At 40.3% G+C, this 22,839-nt stretch overlaps 1 protein-coding gene across 2 annotated transcripts in view; it reads left to right on the forward strand.

Moving 5' to 3' along the window:
• The window catches only part of KLHL29 (kelch like family member 29), a 413,696-nt gene that overhangs the window by 61,183 nt on the left and 329,674 nt on the right, over positions 1 to 22,839 (forward strand). For both annotated transcript variants that reach the window (XM_054179897.1, XM_054179898.1), the window contains exon 2: positions 6,976 to 7,082. The gene's annotated coding sequence lies outside the window, so the exon portion shown is untranslated. The remainder of the gene's footprint in view (positions 1 to 6,975; positions 7,083 to 22,839) is intronic.

Here is a 22,839-nt window from a genome sequence, read left to right on the forward strand (position 1 = left end):
TACGCCTTTGACTAGACTGCATATATTTGTCTTCAAAGAAGCCTCACTATTCAGGTGAACAATGTTGAGCTGAACATTGCAGATCCATTAGAACCATGCATTCGTTTGAATAAGCAGTCTTTTCAGTGGTCTGTCTGTGCATGTGACTATTTTGCATATTTCTGTTGCACTCCACACATCTTGGTAGCTATCCTAAAGCTTTTTTTTTTTTTTTTTTTTTAAATAAAATATAAATTAACGTAGAATGAGTAAGAAGTACCTGTTTTCATCATCATAGTCAATCTACTTGTGAGCATTGCTACACAATACCACAGAAATGTTTACGGATGTTGCTAGGTCATGTGGGAAAAAAATGAGAGAGGCAAAAGCCCATTTAGAGCTTAGACTGGCCTCTGCTGTGAAGGACAATAAAAAAATGCTTTTCTAAATATATTAATGGCAAAAGGGAGGGGCAAGGACAACCTCCACTCCTTAGTGGATATGGAGGGGAATATTGTAACAAAAGATGAGGAAAAGGCAGAGGTATTTAACGCCTTCTTCGCCTTGATTATTAATGGGACAGGTTGTCTTCTAGACTACTGGCCTCCTGAGCTGGCAGATGGAGGCCGGGAGCAGTATAGTTCCCCTGTAATTCAGGAGGAAGTAGTTAGAGACCTGCTCGGTCACTTAGATCCCCACAAGTGCATGGGACTGGATGGGATCCATCCTAGGGTGCCGAGAGAGCTGGCAGATAAGCTGGCCAAGCCGCTTTCCATCTTTTTTCACCAGTCCTGGCTCACTGGAGAGGTCCCAGATGACTGGAAGCTGGCCAGCGTGGTGCCCATCCACAAGAAGGACCAGAAGGAGGAACCAGGGAATTACAGACCTGTCAGCCTGACCTCAGTGCCAGGCAAGATTATGGAACAGGTCATCTTGAGTGCAGTCACACAGCACTTACAGGATGGCCAAGGGATCAGGCCCAGCCAGCATGGGTTTAGGAAGGGCGGGTCCTGCCTGACCAACCTGATCTCCTTCTATGATCAAGTGACCTGCCTGGTAGATGTGGGGAGGCCTGTGGATGTAGTCTACCTGGACCTCAGCAAGGCCTTTGACACTGTCCCCCATGGACAAACTCCTGTCCAAGCTGTCAGTCCAGGGCTTGGGCAACAGTGCTCTGTGCTGGGTTAGGAACTGGCTGGAGGGCCAAGCCCAGAGAGTGGTGGTGAATGGTGCCACATCCAGCTGGCAGCCAGTCACTAGTGGTGTGCCCCAGGGATCAGAGCTGGGCGCCATCCTATTCAATATCTTTATTGATAATCTAGATGAACGGATTGAGTCCATCCTCAGTAGATTTGCAGATGACACCAAGCTGGGGGCAGGAGTTGATCTGTTAAGAGGGCAGGAGAGCTCTGCAGAGGGACCTCAACAGGCTGGGCAGATGGGCAGAATCCAACGGCATGAGATTTAACACATCCAAGTGCCGGGTTCTGCACATTGGCCACAACAACCCCATGCAGTGCTACAGGCTGGGGTCAGAGTGGCTGGAGAGCGACCAGGCAGAAAGGGACCTGAGGGTATTGGTCCATAGTAGGCGGAACATGAGCCAGCAGTGTGCCCAGATGACCAAGAAGGCCAATGGCATCCTGGCCTGTATCAGGAGTAATGTGGCCAGCAGGAGCAGGGAAGTCATTCTGCCCCTGTACTAAGCATTGGTTAGGCCACACCTTGAGTCCTGTGTCCAGTTCTGGGCCCTTCAGATTAGGAAAGATGTTGACTTGCTGGAGCGTGTTCAGAGAAAGGCAACAAAGCTGGTGCGGGGTCTGGAGCACAAGTCTTATGAGGAGAGGCTGAGGGAGCTGAGGTTGCTTAGCCTGGAGAAGAGGAGGCTCAGGGCAGACCTTATTGCTGTCTACAACTACCTGAAAGTATGGTTGTAGCCAGGGGTTGGTCTCTTCTTCCAGGCAGCCAGCACCAGAACAAGAGGACACAGTCTCAAGCTGCACCAGGGGAGGTTTAAGCTGGATGTTAGGAAGAAATTCTTCACAGAAAGAGCCCACAGAGTGGGATGCCTGGGGAGGTGGTGGAGTCACCATCATTGGAGGTGTTTAGGAAGAGACTTGATGAGGCACTTAGTACCATGGTTTAGTTGGTTAGGTGGTGTTGGGTGATAGGTTGGACTTGATGATCTCAAACGTCTTTTCCAAGCTGGCGTGACAGATCCATAGACATTTCCGGCCACAGCTGGTTAATTCTATTCTATTCTAAACTGGTGTTACCTTGATAATGCAGTTCTATGTTAAACATGATACAGAGAAAGGATAGTGGAATACATTCTTTGAGGATGGGCTCCAAAAGTTTGTCCACCCTGCCTTCTAGAGTTTTGTTCAGTTAGGCAGGCACGTTCACTATAATCTCTTTTAGAGCATCAACTGAAAGCCTTTTGAAGAAAAAAAAATGAGTAATCACAGATTCCTAATTCTAGATGTCTGATCTAGGACTATAAACTCACTCCGAGTGATCGCTGTACATCATGCAATGTTTTATAAGTGTTTTAAAAAAAAAAAAAGGAATGGCTGTTAATTTTCTTGGCAAACTAGGTCATAATTGCTGGCATTAGAGTTTGCAAAAATAGCTTTGTTTATGATCTGATATTTTTAATGGCATATTTCACTGTTTCCGTTGCAACTTCGAAGTGACATCTTTGTTTTTTTCTCTTTTAAAAAGCGGCATAATCCAGATGCCTGTCAAAAGAGTTGTTGATGTAGCATTTCATGAGTAATCCTTCTGTTTGAGTTCTCTGTTTTCTCAGAAATGTTTGCCAAGCTCTTATAAAGCTCCCATGAATATTATAGATGTATATTTTCTTTTTGAGAAGTAATTATCCATGCAGGAATGCAAACTGAACAGTCAGTTCTAAACCACAAATGTTTTCTCAAAAGTTATATAATGTCACAGGAGGAGTTAAGTCATTGATATAATGGAACAGGGTGGGTACTGAGCTAAAATTATCTTCTCCTTTCCTTGACCAGCCTTAAATCTATGAAGCACAGGGCAGCTTGGGGGACTTCTTCAAAAGTATTACACAGAATAACCTCCAGGTTACTGTCTGTCTAAATCTTTGATGAAGAGATGCTAATAGTTCACAGCCTGCTTTCAGAGAGATGAATGTGATTGTGAGAAACATTGAGTAAAATGTAACAAGTAATCTTAGGAATCCAACAATTATCATTTCAAACCTGGAGATATTAGTACATCCAGTTGCTGTTGAAAGATTGTTATAAATAACTTAGTTTAGGTATGTGTGGATGTTCTCCTCTTTGGTTATTTTTCTTGGGTGTTTCCTTAGTCTTGTTGGCTGTAGCTTAAATTCTTTTGGATCTTGATGAGTACTGGCAGTATTGTTAGCCTCTTTCCAAGCTTTTCAGAATCTTTTGGGCTTGCAAATGGTCTGGGATCTACAGACCTTGTGGTGTTCTAACCTGCAAATAAATAGCTGGTTGCCAATAGTGGAAAAGAGAGATCTGTAAATTCTGTGATAAATAATAGATTGGGGTCAACATATACATAGCATTCTGCAGATGTCTTGGTGTGGAGCAGTTACTCCTTCCCATCAAGTCAAATGGGGCTGTGAAAATGGATGCATCTTTCAGTTCTGTTTTGGTGATGGTAGTAGTGGGGTTTTTTTAGTTTGGTTGGTTGTTTTTTTTCCTGTCCTGGGTGGCAACTCTTTGCCCAGCTTCGGAGCCTGTTTAGCTTATTGTGGGATCTGTAATTGCTTTCTTCTTAGACCACTTGGTTAGTTTCTGGCAGCATTAGGACAACAGGTCACACCAGGCACTGGGGAGATTTTCCTTGTAGGGCTGGAATAATCTCAATCCAAATATGCTAAAGATAACTGTGACAGCATGGCAGTAGTCCCTAACTGGTGCAGCACAGAGAAGTTTGGGTTATGTCAGTCTCTACTTAACCTCTGTATCTGTGCAGCTTCCTCGGCTGTTTGCAGGGTGACTGGTTTTGACTTGCCAGATACACTGTCTATAAGCACCCTTCTTTTACTGCTTGTGAAACGTATTTTTAGCGTGCCTAATAAGTGCTTATACCTTACATGTGGGTCTTTTTTTTTTTTCCTTCTGATTTGCTCACCTTTGCCTTGTTTATTTGCAAAGAATGTGCTCCAGCTGTGTCTTTCTAGTGTTTCTTCCCCCTTTTTCAGCCTCTGCCTGAAGCTGCGGTACATGATGTGGGGAGGTTGTTTGCAGTGCAAAGAAGCATCTTGTAAAGGGCATTTTTAAAGCACTTTATGCTTCACAGTTGATTTATAGCTTGTCTGCACAGGCATTCTTTCATAGAATTTTTTTCTTAAACTGTTTCTGATTAATTAACCTACAATAACTGTCTCATGTCCTTGGTTTTGTCCTTCTTCCTTTACAAATACTTCCTCCCCTCCCCCCACCCCGGCCCAACTACAGGTGAGGCATTGTGATGAGGTGTTGCATGGTGTTTTGCATCTGGTAAATGATATCAGTTGCAGTATGTTAAACAGTAAAAACCATTAATCCTGTCATTGTGTTGCATCAGGTAATAATTTTGACTGTTCTTTGGGACTGCATGTCCAGGAGCAAGCAAAAGCTTTCTTAACTGAAGTTCGTCTTTGCCTACCATTTTCATGGTGGCAGATTACTGCTTTTCTTGATTCTTTTTTTCTTTCTAATCCTTCTTTCTTCAGATGTCACATACCAACTGTGAGGTCTGTTTTGCCTGTCCCTATATCACTGCTGTCTGGAGTCTGTAATACACTTTGTAAATACTCTTCATGTCTTTCACTATTGAGGTGAGAAAGAAAAAAGGTTTCCTTCATGTAAAACTGTCATTTAGCTTCTCAAATTTCTTCCTTATCAGAAATCCATTTTAGTTTTTATTACTGTCAAAGGCTCTTCTATTCTGTGAAGTCCTGGAACAGGAATCCTGAGATGGCTTTGAAATAGTGGGTGTTTCCCTGAGAAGGTCTTCCAGAGCAGCTCTGGCCTAGTGTTGCCCTTGGAGATGACAGAGTAACTGTGATGTGATGAGTCACTATGCAAAGGAGAAATTACTCCCTTGAGTTTTTCCTTTACTTTCCTTAAACTGCTTCATGAAACCAGTGCTCTCTCTGCCGAACAAAAAGGAAAAGAAAAGAAAAGATTCTATTTTTGTTTGAGTCTTTTCAGGCAGTCCATGCTGAATTTTTTAGTTATGTTGTGAAAGACAGAAATAGTGGTTGAAATGTCTCAACATGTTTGAGAAGTGTTAAATAGATAAATTATTAGACCAGCTATTTGAAGAGCCTTAGCTTCAAAATGAGTCTAACCCTGTAAACGAAGGAGGCTAAGGAGGAGGATGGAGCTCTGTAGGACAGGACAGGAATGATGAGGGGTAACATGAGATATTTAGATATCTGCACCCTCCCCAGGTTTTTAATGTGCTTCTTCCTTGTAGTACCTTGCTTTAGGTTTTCAAGGAATAAACATAACCTGCAGCTCAGCTAGTGGTTAAGCAGGACTCTATTCTTATCTGCATGGAGAAAGGACTAATAAGTTTAAATATTTTGTCTCTTTGCATTATGAGATTCATTTTGAGATGTCAGCTGACCCTAATCCTATCATTTTTTTTTAGAGTGGTCTGATCTTCCAAGTTTTTTGTTTTTCTGTGTGATGGTACTACATGCCTTGCAGCCAGCTCTTGTTACAGATCATTCACTGCAGTATGAGCCATTTGGTTGTCTAGTCAAGCTAAAAGTTCCTATATGCTTTATTTGCAGAAATGCAGGAAGAATTTACCATTTCTATTAGATTCTCTTAGAGGAATGGAGCATGACTCCATGGAGCTCATTGCTTCACTGCTCTACCAAGTAACCTTGGATGAGTCATTTAGTTCTTCTGTGTGCTTCTGTTCCATGTTCCTTTACCGCACCTCCATGACCACACCTCTTTAGACTACAGTTTTCAGGACTGGGCCATTTATAGGTTTTCACAAGGGAAATCATTTGTTCAGGCTATTCAAACATAACAAAAGCCATGTAGGGAGATACCTTCCAAGAAGATTTTTTACATGATGAACCTTCTATGGCTTTTGGTGTTACTTTACCCCCTCAAAATTATTATAATTACACAATATAAAGATATAAAATAACAAAAGCTTAATCTGAGGTAATGGGAGGGAAGCCATGATTGCATTGTTCAAGGGGAGTCCATGGTAAATTTCACATTATTTCAACTCAATTACTTGTATGTAGCTCTCTTAACTTTGTAAGAATCTTTATAGAAACTGAAACCTCAATGCTAAAAACACGAAATCAATAGGTACTGTTATATCCACTTTAAAAACATTGTATCGATTTGCAGATATTGATAGCAGTTCATCTTGCAGGATTACATGCCACTTCCTGTCATAAAGATTACTTAATATATATTGCATACAAGATGGAGAACACAGGTGTAAAATTGCTGTGCTTTAATGAATAGTCGTTTTACTCTGGGCATTAAAATGAGGTGTATTTCTTTAAATTTGCCTCTAGGGATTATTTTTATTTTATGGAAAAATCCGGTGTTACCAAAGACTCTACAGCACTATCCAACTTCTAAATAATCTGAGAGCGTCTTGGTTTTGCAAGTGCTCGAAGTTGTCCTCTCTGTGATAACAACAAATTAAGAAAAATACCGTGCTCTTTCTGGTCTCCTCCTTATCCCTGATTAGAGGGTTAACACCATGTTATCTTGGGTATTAGATGTTCTTTGCTAGACTGTAAGTATCTACCAGCATCTAACGCTCTGTGCTTTGTAACAAATTTCTGTCACCTTCAGGGGATTAAATTCTTCATGCCGATCATGTTGGCATGTAATATATCCCATTGTGCAGCTATTATTTTTTTTTCTTGTGCTGTGCCTCATTTGAAACCTATTATTATTAAGGACCAGTTCATCTTTATGTATTACAATAACTCTCTTCAACTCTTCGCAGGTAGTCCGGCTTCCCAGAAACCTCCTGCTAAATGCAAAGTTTTGCTGTCCTGCTTACTGACTGTTACACCTGAGGCTGATTTTGATTCAGATTCTGGATATCTCAGGGTAAGTGTGCAGATGCTGGTTTGTTTGTTTACATGAATGTAATTTGGGCTGTGCTTTCCCTTTCAGTGACTGCAGCAAGTCCCTATTGGCATTGTATGCAAATGAGCATCTATGTTACAGTAGAAAAATAATATGATAGGATTAATGCTAAACCTGATCAGGTACTTGAATTCGGTGGTGTAGCTCCAAGAGAGAGCAAAGTTCTTGTGTGTACAGAGTCATAGGCCTGTGTCATACAAAACTATAAAAAGCTACAGGATGCTTATTTGGGTCTAATGAACATTATGAATTCAAAGCTGACATATGTGCATGTATTTCTACATCACAAGTGAAACATTCTTGTTTCAACATGTATAGTTACAAATACCTGTGAAGTTTGCTAGATGAAGTTTAAATATTTGGAAAAGAGAGATTAAAGGTCACTCCGTGTCTTGGCAGCTTGGGGAGGGGAAAGAAAACTGATTCCCTCTCTTACTCAATTCTACTATGCACATCAGAGTAGAAACTTAAACACTTCATTGCTGAATGACTCTTGTGGGATTTTTCTCTTCCCAACTGCTGGAGAAAAATGTAATTTAGTGGACAAAGATTTATCTTTTCTGGTTTTGCCTCTTCCTTGTTCTTGATCATGTGCTTTCACCTTTGCTGTCAGCCTGTTATTTTTCTTGTCTTACCCCTTTCCTACCTTCTCTTTGTAATCCTGTCAGTGTTTTTTCTTCTTTGAGCTAATTCTGACCCTTGGTCCTGTTTGATATCTTTCTTATCCTTCTTTGACCAGCTTACTGGCTTCTCCCAACCAGACATGTAGATCTGTGGGATAGGCTGGAAGGCACCTGTGGAGATCATCCAGTTCAACTTACTGCTTAGAGCAATGCCACCTCAATTAGGGTACACAGGCCCACGCCCATTTGGATTTTGAGTATCTCCAAGGATTCTGACTTCAAAGCTTTGTTGCTGTGTTCCACCACCTCATGAGGGATATTTACCTCACCTATAATCTGAAGTTGCAGTTTTATGCCTGTCAGTTCTGTGTACTCTTCTAAGAAGAGGCTCACACTGTCTTCTCTGCACCTTCACTTTGGGAACTGGAAGACATAGTGAGGTCTGTAGAAGCTCAGGCTATCTTCCAGCCATCAACGTCTTCCACTGAACTTGCCCAATGTGTCAAAGCTTCCTTGCTCTGGACAGTTCACAAATCCTCATGCAGGGGAAGAATCTCTTCTCTGACCCCTGTTGGCTCTTCTCTTTCCAGTGCAGCCCAGGATGGAGGCACTTTGCCTGCATTGCAACGGTATGTTCCTGGCAGCAAGTTCTATGTGCTGTCTGCCAAGACCACCAAGTCTTGCATATACCCATCCGTGTGTCCTCCCCCCACCCCCCATTTTTAATGTTTAATCATTTTCTCACACAAATGTGCAATCCTTACCTCCCGTGTTTGCTGTTCCTTCACAGGATTCCTTACTGAACACCTCAGTATCCCCAATGCATCTTGATCATAATGTTTCTGGCAGCCTTTTCCCATAAATGAATTTGAACTACACATTGGAAACTGTGAAAGTCTATTTCCAAGTCTTTCACTTTTGGAAATTAGTGGTTTTTTCCCTGAGCAACTACCTTAAAGCTTTCAGTGTAGTTTTGATAGCTCAAAAGTATTTTTCAATTCCTATCATTAGTGTGTTCATGGTAAACCAGGAAATTGTGTGTATGCTTCCGTGTGTAGAAGTGTGTATGGGAGAGTGCATTTAATATTTCTTTTTCTGTGCTGCCAGTACACAACTGTAAATAATGTATATAATAATACATATAGGAATCTTTTTCTGGAATTTGAGTCTGAATTGTGAATAAGGCTTTTATTTTATATTCCTTCTTTATGTTTGTCCCTGCATGTGTGTAATGCTGCAAATTGCAGATACCAACAACTGCAATTTTAGTTGCAGTTAAATCAAACATTCTTCAAATTTTATTCTGTTGTTAGACCTCATGATGAATAATATATCTGGTTTCCCTATATTTTAATACGGTGTGTATGTTGGGAGATATGCCAGAGAATGGATACTCAGGAATACAGTCTCAGCCTTAGTTTGACATGCTGATCGTGGTCCTATGCAAAGAGAGACATGTTCCTGTGCTTCTGCAAGCTTTGCTGACTGGTTACTTGCAAGTGGCCTTAGGGGAAGGACCAAGAGGTCATCACTACTTCACTGCTCAGATAATAATTAATAGTTTGGCCAGGGTGGCTGGAATTCATGTCCAAGTTCCTTGGTTTCTCTCTACTAATCACCAGAGCAAAAGAGAGCATTGAGGGGGCAAGTGGAGCAGAGAGGGTTCAACACGGTTGGAGGAAAAATGAGCAGAAAAGTAAGAGAAGTAGAAAATGAAAGAAAATGCACAGAAATGAGGATGAAGGCTTTCACTTGCAACAAAAGGTTTTGGTTTTAATTTGGAGAAGCGTGCAACTATGAAGAAGTAGCTGTACTAGAGCAACTCATACAGCAATGAGTGACAGTTTAATTCACTTTTGTGGTGGGGAATGTCTAGCAAATCCAGCTTGTGATAATTTGCGGCATCACCTAGTCACATCAACATGAAATGCTGAGGATAGTCTTAGGTTGAACTTCAAATGATTGCAGAGTAATTCTGTTAGCTTATGGTATGCCTTGTGGGTGTTTCTGCCACCATGGCTGTGGTCTGATTGTAACAAAAGAAGAAAACATATTTTAAAAATGGGAAATGAGAAAGCTACTGTTGTCCAGGCTGCCTCCTGAAGGCTTCTGTTATGCATGAGAAGTTGTTTGAAAGAGGCTTGAATTCCAGGATGAACTTTGTCTTCATCTGGGAATAGGCTGCACAGAGGAGATGCATACTTGTCTCCCTTACCTGTTTTCGGATGTTCCACTTCAAAGGCCTTTAACTCAGTTTTTCTGAAGGATATAAAAAGTATTTATGCATGTTGATTGTAGCCATGTATATCTTGACAGTCACATGTATTTGCAATTTTTGTATTCCAAGTGAGGAAGTCCTTAACCCCAGTTTTTACTGGTTCAAACTGAACTATTTTTCACTGTACACAACACCTCTTATGAAGGGGGGAGGAATTTGAAATGAAGACGTTGAGAGCTGTTTCTGTGATACAGTTATTAAAATAACCGTGGGTCTCTGCACAGGCAGACTGATTGCTTTTTGGAGTATTGCTTAGGAGAAGAGAGGGTCAGGAAGGTATGTAAACTCAAAGTGAGACCTCAAAGAACCATGTGTGCTTAGGAGCTTGAACAGAATGATTGCAGTTTGCTTTTCATGTTTATAGTTTTTAGATGGGCGAAACCAAAGATTTGGGGTTGTTCCAAATGAATGAAGTGGAAGTTAGTCACAGAAGCCCAAGGTCATGCTTTCTGTATGAATTTGTGATGAGCTTTGGGATGCAGGAATAATCTCACATATCTTTGGTATGTTATTCATAGAGTAATTCAGTTTGGGAAAGACCTTGAGAGGTTATCTTGTCCAATCTGCTGCTCAAAGCAGGCCAGCTGCAGAGGTGGAGGAGGATGTTCAGGGCTGTGTCCATGTTCAAGCGAGTCCTTTAATACCCCTGAGGATGGGGCCTCTGCAGTTTCTCCAGACAACCATCCTGCTGGTTAAGCACCTACTCTGAATTGTTCTTCCTTGCCTCTTACCAGATTTTTCCCTTGTTCTAGCTTGCACATGTTGCCTTTCTTATTGTGCTTCCTGGGAAGAATATGGCTCACTATACGCTCCAGAGCTTTAACCTTTCACTAAATCTTCATAAACTGGAGATCTGTGTTTATAAGGGGCTGGAATCAATGTTCTACAAGCATTGGGCACCATTTATTTGTGTATGTTTGAGTCCATTTAACAGCACCTGTGTTGGGTGGTTGTGTTATTTTTTTAACAGGGCTCTGTTTTTGCTGTGTCATGTCAGGAAGCAAGGGGCGGGTGAAGGTAACATTCGAACTTTCATCTCTGTAGATGCTAACACAAAAATCATGGAATTGTAAAGTGCTTTGGGTTGAGAGGTCACCAGCAGGGCCAGCTTTAAGTAGATGACGTTTCTGAGTCTTGTCTAACCTGACTTGAAATCTCTCTGGGCAACCTGTGTCAGTGTTTCTCCACCCTCATTGTAAAAAAACTTTTGTTACATTGAGTCTAAATCTTCTTTCTTTCAGTTTAAAACCATTATTCCTTGTCCTGTTGCAACAGGGCTTGCTAAAAAGACTGTACCCATCCTTCTGATAGGTCCCCTGTAAGTACTGGAAGGCTGCAATAACGTCTCCCTACAGTTTTCTCTTCTTGAGGCTGAAAACCCCCATGAGTCTCAGTCTTTCTGCACAGCAGTGGTGTTCAAGCCCTCTGATGGTTTTTGCAGCCTTCCCCTGGATGTGCTCCAGCAAGTCCATTTCCTTCTTGTGTTGAGGGCTCTAGAACTGGATGCAGTACTACAAGTGGGGGTCTCTTCAGAGTGGAGGTGCAGAATCTGCTCTCTCAAACTTCTGGCCATTCTTCTTTTGGTGAAGCCCAGGATACAGTTGGCCTTTTGGGCTGAAAGTGCATATTGCTATCTCATATTGAGCTTTTCATCCAGCAGCATACCCAAGTCCTTTCCCCCAAGGCTGCTTTCAATCCCATCGTCCCCCAAGCCTGTATTGATACTGAAGGATTGTCTGAACTCAGGCGCAGGACCTTGCACTTGGCCTTGTTGAACTTCATGAGGTTCACACAGTTTAGCTTCCAAAGCTTGTGGAGATCCATCAGGATGGTATCCCATATCTATGGCATTTTGACTGCAGCACTCAATTTGTTGTTTTCTGCCAACTTGCTGAGATTGCGCTATACCTATATTCCTTTCTGCTGTAGATAAGTCTAGAGCCTAGAGTTGCATATGGTTGCTAGCTCTCTCTCTGCCACAGCCACCATTGTAATAGTTTTGTTTCAGCTTCCATGCCACTAAAATGGAGATGATAACACTCTTATTCGCAGGGGTACTCCCAAGTCCTGCATTAACTGCTAAATGCTTCTGGTTTCCTGGGAGAAAATGGCTATGAAAAAGCAAAAATAAAAAGTATGTTTATTGTATAAACTGTATGCTTTTAGTTATACAGGGCTACATTAAGTCCATATTCTTTGTAGGTTCCTTTTAAACCAAAGAAATACGCTTTTGTAATGTGTTGTGCTGTGTTACAAATTAGATGCTTTGACCCAAATTACTTGTTGGAAATCGAAGGAGACATACACAGGGGGTTGCTAGGATGGCCTCATTTTTCACATTCAAGATTTGGAAGTAGAAACAAAGCTTAGAAACTTGGGCTTCTTCTAAGAATTAAGTTCTTTCATAGAAACAGTTAAGTATTCTTTTTGTCAGCTTTAATAATAATGAGTTTTTGGTGCCAGGATGAGCGATAATTGCAAATGGCAAAAAGTCATCAGGACGCTGTTACTCAGATTGCAGATTTTATTAATCATAAAAAATTATTCACCTAGAAAGGCTGTTTTATAAGTGCTCATTTGCATGAAGACCTGCTGCCTAATTTGTTTTTTAAAAAAGAAGTAAAAACTGCCACCAAAAAACCCTACAAACTTTCTCCTGTCCTTCAAAGCCTTGGTTATTTTGTCCTTCCTGTCTAGTTTGCTTATAATGTCATCTGTGCTTATCAGTGGGACTGTTTTTTGTTTAGGTCTGGTTTGGGTTGGGTTTTTTTACCCTTTCTCTCACAAATATATCTGCTGCTTCTTGGATTTATTCCATCAGCTGAGTACTGTGCATCTCCCCTGCATGCATTTCCACCACAATTAAAAACAATGTTTCAATCTTTCATGAATGACTTCTTAGGTAGATGGGTTGTTTGGCCCTTTACATGTTTCTGATCTCATGAGGTGTTGGGATTGGCAGATGTAAATTAAATTTTCATTTATTTTCTCCCACTTCTTTTATGTTGTTTTCAACATGAGTTTTGATTAAGTAAGGATATGGAGCACATCCTTCACTGTAAGAATACAATTAATCGATGAGCATGCCCTGTGAGCTTAAAACAGGGTACATACTAAAGTGTCTCTTTAATTGGGGTGTTTGAAGGTAAACTCTTCAGGGTATGGTTACAGCCTTTATGTGTTCCTGCTAGAGAATTCATGCAGAGAGCATGGCTACAGCATGAATATTCAACAACAGCCTGCCCCTTATGCTGAAATATTAGCACAGCAGTGATTCTGCACCTAATTGTGCCAATATTGGGTGCACATAAGTAATCCTACTGGCAGCATCCTGTGTACACGCAAGTTTTTTTCCCGGATAATGCCTTTCTGGACCATGCTGAATACCAGTTACTCTCAGTAACGCAGCTGAATCTGCAGCTACTGTTGCTAAAATGATGATGGGCTTTCACACAGAAGGCAGGGCACATGAGCCCTGCTCCCAGCGGGTCACCATTCCCAGCGGGTCACCATTTCAGCCTGCAGAAGGACATTAGCTCCAAGGGGGGAATAAAGCAGAAGTAATTTCAGACATGCGTAAAGTACAGTAAAGTACTTTAATGCCCATTGTGACAAAGCTCTCTTTGAACTTTGCCGGTACCAAATTGAGATCCTTCAGCTGGCGTTTTCATCACTGAGGCCTTTTCAGGATCAGATTGCAGATGACTCTGTGCAAAACAGCTTCAAAAGTGCAGGATTCCTGTGTTCTGCCTTGCTCTGGGCTGTGACTTGAAAATAGGATTTCACAAATGATATTACAGACTTCTCAGTCTATTTTCTAAACTAATATTTAAAGTATCCCCCACCAATTTTGGTCTTAGAGTTGGTTGTTGAAACTATAATGCGTTTCAACATGATTATGCAGACTAAAGTGAAGATTGGTATGGCAGTGGAGCAGATTCTTCTGTTTCATGTATATTTGAAAGCTTAGAAAGCTTTTGCTGAAGTCAGACGATGCAGGCTTGTCAAACTGTTCACGAACAAAAAGATTGCTTTTGGATGGAATTAATTTGCAGTATCTCATTTACCATCTTAGTTTTGTCATGACTTTCCCCTACTTGGCAGCCTGAAATGCCAAGTGAAAAAAAATGTTTCAGTGAGAGATAATATAATATATTAAGAAAATGTTATTGATCACATTGTGCTTTTACTGGAAGATGACTTTTTCTGACTGGAACACAAGAGACTTTGCCTTGTTATATACAAAAATGTATTGTAATATGGAAACAGGATTATTGTTAAGGTCACAGCTACATTTTTTACCTTCCACATCCTCTGGAAGTGAGCTTCTGTGCAGCTTCTCCACACTGTCAGGTGGCTGGAGCAAAAACAACTTCATTTTTAAATGTTTGTTTGTTTTAAAAAGAAAAGGGGAAAAAAAAAGAAGTTGCAGGTTCCGGCAAGCTTTTTGTTTCATGAAGGAAGGAAATTAATGTTGCTTTACAGACCACCAAAGGGCAGAAGTTGTTTACAGTAATACCTACTGAATTACATTATTATTTTTAATGATGGTGGACCGTATTCTGGTGCTTGTGTCAGAATTAATTAATCAATTAATGCACATTTTCTCATCATACATGTATTTTATGCATATGTTACAGACAGTAAATGCTGCACAATGTATTTTAGAGTGGCTTCCACAGAAAAGGCCTATGGGGCACTTAATCTTTCTACCTAATGTGGGAGGAGTAGTCGAGTGGAAGAGTCTGTGTTGCTCACAGATAGCTTATGTGGGTATATGGACATCATTACTCTAGAAAGCATGAGGACATAAATTTGTGATGGGATGCCCAGTACAGGCAACTTATAACAAGGACACTTTTGAACATCTTTGATTTAAAGAGGCCTCTGTCTGCATAAACAGTAGCTTGAAGCCATTAAGATCCTGCTTGCAGTAAGGTTGCATTCTGCTGAAGGGCTCAAAATTTCCCCTCATGAGTAAGCATGTTATTAGATGATACTTCTTTAAAGATGTTTTGAGCTATTTCTAATGATACTTATCCAAAACACATTCTGCAGAGCTTAACTCTTTATCAGATCTTATCTCTATGTTATTTACATTGTAGTATTATAAGCAGTATTAATTTAGACTGGAAACAAACTGACTTGGAATAAATCAGTGTGGGCTCCACTGCGAATCCAGGAATACTGTATTTTCTTTTTGTTTTCCTTTTGTCCTGCTCCAGTTCCAACACATCTCTCCAGTAATAACTTTTTGGGCAGGGGGTTTTGGAGTTGTTTTTTTGTTGTGGTTTTTGGTGGTTTTTGGGTGTTGTTTATTTGTTTGTTGGTTTTTTGTTTGTTTGTGTTTTTTTTTGGTGGTGGTTGTTGTTGCATTAAATCTCCACTTGAGTGAATTTGAACATATAAACCTAACTGCCGAAGTTCACTGATAAGGCAGCAAGTTGGTAACCTGATCAAGGTTTTCATATGGCAAAATGATTTCTTCACTTCAACCAACCATCTCCTATACAGGCAAAGCAGTGTTGCCAAACCAGATGTCAGTTGTTATATCCTGAAAATTACTGCCATCGTTTCACTTCCCAGCCCCCATGGGACCTCAGTTTAAGGCGACTTGGCTTGTAGGATCAATTCAGCTGAGTGCAGAAGTCTACCCTGTGGGATTTGTGCTCTTAAAGATGCTTGATGTTGCCACATGTTTTCCTACTACTTGGCAGGAGAATGATATTCAGCCTTTGTAATTCTCTTCATCTTCCCAGGATGTTGCAGAGCTTGCCCTGCTCACAAAAGTTCTCTTTTGCAGGCATGACTCTCCAAAACGCAGTGGTGCTTCTGCACGGCTGATAATGTCTCCCCATCAGTAAGAATAGGTAGTTTCAACATGTTTCGAAGCAACTCTCTCAGTGCAGCTGCTCAGCATTTCTTTGTAACCTTTTGTGACTAGCTGTCTAGAATGTTGTTTAAAATACCACTGGAATCAGCTAAATCTGGCCAGCCTCGTGGGTGAACTTTAGTACTTGGTTTGATGTGCCTGAAAACATGAATTATTTAAACATAAATCCATTTAGTTTTCATGTTCCCTATCCTCATGAACTGAAAGATGAGGGGAAGGGGAAAGAAAAAAGCAACCCCATGGGAAAACAGTTTGTGCTGCTTAATTCATAGCTAAGTTTTATTTGGTTTTGAAATGGTTCTTAGTGGGCACTGTAAACAGTGGGAAGGTATCTTTCACTTTTACTGCATTTCACACTGAGTATGAAAATTCACTGGTAAGCAGAAAAGACAACAATCTATAAAATCCCTTTGTACATTTGTAGAAGAGCTTGATATAATGACATGAAAGATATCTCTTAATCTATGCATCTAATTGTAATGCAGTAAAGAACAGCATGTCTGCTTACGAGTGAGTGAAAACATTTACACTGAAATTTTATGGGTACACAAAGAGGCAGTTCTTAAGGAGCGCAAAAGGCTTTCTAAATTATTTTTTCCCTGCTTATAGGAGTGTGGGGTTTTTTTAAAAAGCCTTTTATACAGATGAGATAAATTCAGAGATGCAGAATATCACATCTCTAATGATGGCAGGCTTGTAGCGGGAAGATCATGGCCAAATTTTGAATCTGCCCTTGCTCAGTCGTAAGCCTGCTCGTGAGTGCTTTGCATTCCTGTGAAAGGCAACTCTGCAAAGGCTGGATTTGAATCATAGAGTTGCTGTTAATGTCCAACATTAAAAAGATGATTGGTTGTATGCCTGATTTACGGGAAGCCAGAAGTGGTGAAGTATATGGTACATCAGGGGATATTTATGCTGCTAGCGCTTAAAACACAACTGAACGTTCCGTGTGCTGTAGATGGTTTCAAATGGCAAAACCAAAGGTGTGTACAGCAGTAAATCTGGTTGTTTTGATAGCTGAATGGCCCTAGATCAGGATCTGACTGTGCGGTCTCTTCAACATGCAGAGTGAGTCCTGTAAGCCCCTGTTTAGCTACTTGCTGTTACAGGATTATCAGCTTTGAATCAAAGACAATAATTTCAAATATGTTAGGATTTAGAGTATATTGTTTCATCTTCATCAGTTTCTAATGCAAGAATTGTTTTTTCCAATTTATGTGCAAATAGGCTTCCAAAATCTGTTGCTGTGAAGAGAAAGAGATATTTTTTCCCCTGATTTTTTTTCTTCATCAAATTACTACTTCTGCTAATAACTGTCAAATTGCATCTCAACTGAGCAGTTTCTTGATTTATCTTTCCTGCAGTAGCTAAAAGTAGTTCTCAGAGGTGTATCACTTGGCTGCTTTGCAAACAGGGTGCTCTTGAAATAGCTGTGTATTTAGGTTTTTTTCCAAGACATCGTAGCAATTGTTTGATTTTTAGAAAGAATTCATTTTCTAGTCAAACTGGATACATTTTTCAAAAATGTAGAGAATTTTTTCTCCAGTGTTTGTAAGCTGAGCAGACACTGCATTCATCATTCTGTGATGGCTAAAGCATATTAGCTCTGGTGTGTGGGGTTTGGGTTTTCTTCTTGTTTTGAGTTTTTTTCCCCCCTATGTTTATGTTGCTGTTAGGTTTTTTTCTGGGGGTGGTTGTTTGTTTGCTTCTTTGTTGTTACTTTTTTTCTGAAGAAAATATTAGTCTGATCTTTCTGCTAACTATCTTTTGCTCTAGTGGTATAAATCTACCTTTTTTCATGTTCCTCCAGCAAAATACATTACAGAGAGGAATGTACTAGAGAGCTCTTTATTTCAGGCTGGTTTGTAGCTCTCATCATCTAATGATGTTAGTAATGATTTCTTCTAGCCACTTTCTTTCGGAGGAAAGAAAGGTGCTATTAGTTAAAGAGCATTTGATGGGCTTGAGATAAATTCTGTCTTATACAGAAAGTTTACTTGTATTCCCTAAAATACCATCTCTAAAACACTTTTCACATTTGAAGCTATTTGATTCTCTCAACCAAGTATTTGGTGAAAACTACAGGGGCAAAGAAACACCTAGTTGGCTACTAAAGCTCTCCAGCATATAGTAGCCTATCTTAACTCACTAAAGGACTTGTCATTTTGAAAGAAAATACTTAATGTTAAGACACTGTAGATGAATCCCTGTCTCCCTGTGCTGTGTAGACTTGAACCAACAAGATCGATACATCCAAATTACAGCAGCTTTATCTAGTGTGAATGAGATGCTACTTAGGTTTTCAGGTAAAAGAAATAAATAACTATTAATTTGGCAGAATTATTTATTTCTTACTGATGATATTTTTGGTGTATCTAATCAGAGCACTCATGAATAGAAATGAAACAATTTAAATAGAGGCAGTGTACATTGTATGATCTTGTTTTCTCAAACTGTTCCATAATGCAGTGAATAAATTTATCTCTTCTACTGAAAAGACTTCTGCAGAAATCATACAGTGCTTTCACCTCTATTATTTAATGCAACTGTTTTATAACTCTTGGAAGATGGTTATTTCTGCTTCTGCTACAGGCAGCTGGGAAAAAAATGTTCATTTTGAGGGAACAGAAGGTAAGAGTAGTCTTAGAGAGTCTGAAAATTCAGACAGATGTAGCAGGAGCACTAGACTGAAAAGTGCCCCTGTGCTAGCAAGTGATGAAGTGGTCTTATTCCACATCATTCCCTGACCTCTGGTATAGTAAGGTACAGATTTACAGAAGGTTAAATTAATGGGGAAAAAGAGATTGGTCCAAATCAACATTTGAGCTACTTGGAGGCCTGTGAAGAAATGCAGCTGAGCAGAGTAATGATCATGCAGTCACATGGTGATACTTGAATTTTGCTTTGAGTCATTGGATGAATTCGGGATGCTGTGGGTGAGAGGCAAGTTTTGCGTGGCCTCACTGCAAAACAGCTGTTGACTGTCTATCAAGCCTGTGGGGAAACTGGTGGGCTTTGCAGAGGTTTATATTCTTGATGTTGTACTATGGGCTGTGCAGTTTAGGATAGTGGTGGCTGAGAGTGCTTGATGAATTTTGTAGTTGTTGCTGGAGAGCACTCTGTCTTATGTGAACTAGGGAATCTGACCTCATGATGCTGTGGTCTGCACTGTTTCAAATACCTTTTAGTGACATTTTCCATTTACAATTTAAATTTTATTTTTTTAAAGAGTATTTATTTTTAGGTTTTTGGAAGCTGTTTCGTTCCCCCCACCCTTCCCCAGTGGGGATTCTTCTACACAATCCAGATTAAGTATTTCATATGGGAGCTTTACTTGTTGTTGGTAGGTGAGAACACAAAGATAAGTCCAAACCATCTGGAAATGAAACAGGAAATTAAGGTTTCATCTTAGTCTTCCTACTGAAAGCATGCAGATACTGGATGACATAATAATTACTGCTACAGTGCATTTAAAAGATGCAAGTCCTGTATTCAGGCAGGTTTTTGGTAAGCAAAATCTCTTAACCCAAACCCACACCCGCTATTCTAATAACAGGTTTTAGATTTCAGTAGTTAATTTTTAGGTACCAGAATACAAATGCTTACTTCTCACTAAAGCCCTCCAGGAGCCTTCAGGATAAGCCATGGCATACATTTCACATCTCAAGTCTTTATAACTCTCTTTATCTTTGGGAATGAGTTGTGGACAGTGCAAGTGAAACTGGCTGCTATATCTAATAGTTATCCTTTTGGGCTTTTTTTTCTTGCTTGAGAAATTTTAATCCCAGAATGAATTCCAGCACTTGCATGCTCTTAAAAACCTTCCTGACAACCTTCCTTCCTCTTAATCTTTTTACATTTCTTGTGATTAGCAGTGCTTTCTAATCCTAACACCAGACCCAACAACAACTGTTAACTGCACTTCTTATTTTACAGCTAAATCTAATCCTTCCAGCCATCTGAGGCCAGCATTATAGTTATCATTCTGAAATTACTACCATTCCTGAGTTTTGGTGGGTTTTTTGCTTGCTTTCTTTGTCATGGATTGATAAATGCAACAATTAATGTAAAATTTGTGGGTTTTTTTTAATATATATGATGATTTCCAGGGGAAAAAAAAAAAGAAAGATGAAAATAGATGCTTTTCTTCTCTCTCTCTCTCTCTCTTCTGTCCCCCCCCCCCCTTTTTTTTTTCTCCTGGTCCAGGAGGAGCAATTTGCTTTCTACCCGAGTTTATGATTAGTAGAAAGATGTGTAGGTGGAATATGCTTTAGTGTCTTTTTTCTTTCTTTCCCTTCCCCCCCACACCTATTAATATCTGTTAGTAAGCTAATGCTATTAGGTTATGCAGACTCTTCAGTGTACAAGGAAGGATAAGACACAAAAGATCTTTTTGGTGTGCTGAGCTCTGTGTGCCTTTGCCCACGAGGCAGCAACAAATACTATATACAGCTACTTAGCAAAGAATGAGTAAAGAAATTGCTGTTACATATTTACTGGTGTGGTGGGCTTTTTGTTTTGCTTTGTTTTTTCCAAGAAAAGACAAGCTGCATTTGTTACTGGCAGTACCAGCCTGGGAAAGTCGTTCAAATTTTAAAGCACAGTTGGAAGTTTTTATATAGAAGAATATATATGCATGTGTATTTGTGTTTATGTATGTAGAGATCAATGCTTTGTGAAATCTTTGCTTTGTGAAGATTTCATGTATGCAGATTTTGAGGTCTGAATGCTCATGTTTTCTGTCAGTAGACTAATAAGAGGGGGTACTTTTCACTGTGCTCTTTGCCTTGCTTATATACTTAGACCATGTCAGCACTGGGGGAAAAAATGCTATGTTTATATTTAAAACAGGAACAAAAATAGAAAGTGATATGTAATTCAAAACACTCAAAATGTAACTGTTTGCTTGCCCTTCTGACCTTAGTAAATGTATAGTTACTTAAGCCACTTTAATCCATTACTAGTGAGATTGTCTGGTGGTTGGAGGAGAAAAACAGACTTACCTCTCCTCTGATAGAACTGCTCTACATCTCTGCTCCGAGCAGAACATGTCATTACCCAGGCATTTGGACTATCTGCTTTTTATGTTGAACAGACAAGACATTTCAAGGAGCTGTATGCTCCCCATGCATGTGTGCTTGCTCACACTGCCTTTGCTTGTTCTGGCTGTTTCTGCCTTCCCAAGGTGGTTTAGGGGGTCCTCATGCCTCTTCTAACAGTTCCCTCTCCCTTTACTGTTTCCTTGGTTGTTTTGTGGGTTTTTTTGGTTTGCTTTGTTTTTTTTCCTTTTCTTTTTCTTTCTTTTTTTTTTTTCTTTTCTTCCCCCACACCTCCCTAATTTGCTGGAGTTCAGCTAAGGTCCTTTTAAGTTTGTACAAGCTAGTGAAATGTTTTAGCTGTGATTAATTTAGTCTTGACTTTCTAAGGGGGTAAGGGACAATAATGTATGATGAAAGAGGGCTGTCACCCTTTTTAATTATTTCTCTGCTTCACACCTTTGAGGTCCTTCTTCCAGATAACTTCAACACTTTGAAGAGTAGGGAAAAAATCACATAAAGTATGCAAGTGAAAATTAGGTGTTGTAGTCAGATGCCTGCAAGGGGGCAGACAGGGCACTAGCTGGACTCTTCCTGGCAGCCTGGTGAAGACACCACTGCCCACTGCTTTTCTGAGCTGAAAATGCTTATGGCTGTGACAAGAGAAGATAAAGTGAAAACTGATCTGGGAATTTGCAATATTCATCCTGGATCTAAAGTTACATCTCAGAAGGCCTCACTGCAAGCAAGTATGAAAAAGAGAGGTTGTGGAGGAGCCTTAAATTTTACTGCCAGTTTTAGTGACAAAATGCCTTGATGGTGTTATAGTGTTAATTAGAAAACCTTGATGATTAAAAATTGGGGTGAGTAATACAAGAGAAGCATGGTGTAGGGCAAGAATAGCTGATACCTTGCATAAAATATAAAGAAATCAAGGGTGGTTATTTCAGAGTTGCTTCAGTGTCACTGACATTTGTAGAGACTTCTGAGATTCAGCACTGTAGTTGTTTTAAACTGTTTACCTCCTTTCCCTGGCTGAATTTCTTAGGGAGGTTTCCTGAGCCCTGCCTGTGTGACTGTTCCCTCTCCACTTGCTACATTTGTTTCCAGTATAATCATACTTCATACAGTATAGAAAAATCGCTGTAGGTTGTAAAGATAGAAAGGAAAACATATATAGAAGCATAGAAACATTTTGGTTGGAAGAGGCCTTTGAGATCAAGTCCAACCATTAACACAGCACTGCCAAGTCTACCAGGAAACCACATCCCTAAGTGCAATGTCTGCACATCTATTAAATATGTGTAGGGGTGGTGACTCAACTACTTCCCTGAGCAGCCTGTTCCAATGCTTGACAGCCCTTTCCGTTGCAAATTTTTTATTCTAATATCCAATCTAAACCCACCCTGGTGCAATTTGAGGTTGTTTCCTCATATCACTTGTTATTGTGGAGAGCAAACAAGACCCTACCTCACTACAGCCTCCATTCAAGTAGTTGTAGAGACATATGAGGTCTCCCCTGAGCCTCCTTTTCTCCAGTCTAAATAACTCAAGTTCCCTAAGCCACTCCTCAAAAGACCTGTTCTCTGACACTTCATCAGCTTATTTGCTCTTCTTTGGACACACTCCAGCATCTCAGTGTCCTCCTTGTAGTGAGTGCCCTAAAACTAAACATTGCTCAAGGTGCAGCCTCACCAGTACTGAGTACAGGGGGACAATCTCTTTCCTGGTCCTGCTGGCAATGCTATTGGTGGTAGAAGCCAGGATGCTGTTGGCCTTCTTGGCTACCTGAGCACACTGCTGGCTCACTCAGCCAGCTGTTGATCAACACCCCTAGGTCTTTCTCTACTGGGCAGCTTTCCACATCAGATCCAGGGACTGAATTTCA

This window comes from Dryobates pubescens, chromosome 3 (assembly GCF_014839835.1).
Source record: "Dryobates pubescens isolate bDryPub1 chromosome 3, bDryPub1.pri, whole genome shotgun sequence".
In the NCBI taxonomy this organism is placed as follows: Eukaryota; Metazoa; Chordata; class Aves; order Piciformes; family Picidae; genus Dryobates; species Dryobates pubescens.